The sequence below is a fragment of the Chiroxiphia lanceolata genome, chromosome 32 (genome assembly GCF_009829145.1).
Source record: "Chiroxiphia lanceolata isolate bChiLan1 chromosome 32, bChiLan1.pri, whole genome shotgun sequence".
Classification (NCBI taxonomy): Eukaryota; Metazoa; Chordata; class Aves; order Passeriformes; family Pipridae; genus Chiroxiphia; species Chiroxiphia lanceolata.
In genome coordinates this window covers 88105-90008 of record NC_045668.1, presented here as the reverse complement: position 1 = coordinate 90008, position 1904 = coordinate 88105, and positions in this window count along the sequence as shown.

Genomic DNA, 1904 nt, shown 5'->3' with positions numbered 1-1904 from the left:
AAAGAAGAAATAACAACCCTTTCTTATTCGTGGTTGGGCTTCACCAGCGAAGATTTGGGAAGGGCTCTACCCTCGTTTGTTACAAGCGCGTTGGTGGCTAAAGAGGCCAATGCGAGACAGACAAGATGGGTTGCAAAAGGCACAGCAGAAAGACTCCTTAGGTGGTACATTCTGCAAGGCACGATTCTTTCTGCGTTGTCTTTTCTCCTCAAGGGTGATCCTGCGTGCGCTCTCAAAAGCATCGGCAGCGTTAGAGATGGGGTGTCTCCAGACCTCCCGGTTGGAGGCCAGGGTGGACCAGTTCTGTTGATCAATGTGGCCAAGGCTGAGATGTTGCTTCAGGCAGTCCTTGTATCTCCTCTTCGGGGCTCCTCTCTTGCGGCAACCGATGGCAAGTTCACCATAAAGCAGGACCTTCGGGAGGCTTCTCGTCAAAAATGTTGTTTTTTTCACCTCAAAAATCCCTTTTTCCCCCTGCAAAACCATCATTTTTTCCTCTGAAAAATGTCAGGTTTTTCCCCCCTCAAAAATCCCTTTTTTCCCTTCAAAAATGTTGTTTTTTCCCCCCACAAAAACATCCTTTTTCCCCCTCAAAAATGTAATTTTTTTTTCCTCTAAAAAGCGTCATTTTTTTTTCCCCTCAGGAATGTCGTTTTTTCCCCTCAAAAATAGTCTCTTTTCCCCCCCTCCAACTTACGGGGAGGGGATAAAAAAAACCGGGATAATCAGGAGCCTTTTTGGTGTTTTGTGGGGCGAAATCCGCCAGGGGGCGCCAAAGCGGAGAAAAAAGGCGGGAAAATCTGAGGGTGGCAGCAATTTGGTTGGATTTCAGGGCGATTCTAAAGGATTTGGATGGATTTGGAAGGATTTTGCTCCATTTCAGTGGATTTCAGCTCAGTTGTGAAGAATTTTCTGGGATTTTGAGTGGATTTCAGGGGGATTTGGAAGGACTTGGATGGATTTTGAGAGGTTTTTTTAAAGGATTTGGGCAGATTTCAGGGGGATTTTGAAGGACTTGGATGGATTTTGATGGCATTTTTTATGGGATTTGGGCAGATTTTGCTGGATTTGGGGCAGTTTCAGGGGATGTTTTGCTCCACTCACCTGGAGTCCCGGGAGCAGCTCCAGAGGGAGCTCAAGGAGTGCCGGGAGCAGCTCCAGAGGGAGCTCAAGGAGTCCCGGGAGAACCTCCACAGAGAGCTCAGGGAGCGCAAACGATGGGAAAGCAACCTGAACTTCAGAGTATGGTGAGCAAAGCACCGAAACATCCCCCGAAACTGCCCCAAATCCAGCAAAATCCGCCCAAATCCCATAAAAAACGCCATCAAAATCCATCCAAGTCCTTCCAAATTTCCCTGAAATCCGCCCAAATCCCTTAAAAAACCCTCTCAAAATCCATCCAAGTCCTTCCAAATCCCCCTGAAATCCGCCCAAATCCCTTAAAAAAACCTCTCAAAATCCAGGGGGCTCAGGACTTTTGGAGGGGGGGTTGGGAAGAGGTTTGATGGGAATCTGGGGGAGATTCAGGGAGAAATTCTGGGACTTTCCCGCAACTCTGAGGAGTCGGAGCTGGAGCAGTGTCTGCGGGAAGAGGAACAGCGTTGTCCAGAACACAATCAGACAAGAGCTCGGGAGGAAGAGTCCTCCAAGCTCTTGGAAAACGCAGAGGTTTGTGGGGGGCCTGGAATTCCCAAAAACTTACTGGGGGAAAAAAACGGGATAATTCCGAGCCGTTTTGGTGCTTTGTGGTGCGAAATGCGCCAGGGGGCGCCAAAGCGGAGGAAAAAGGCGGGAAAATCTGAGGGTGGCAGCAATTTGGTTGGATTTCAGGGCGATTCTAAAGGATTTGGATGGATTTGGAAGGATTTTGCTCCATTTCAATGGATTTCAGCTCAGTTGTGAAG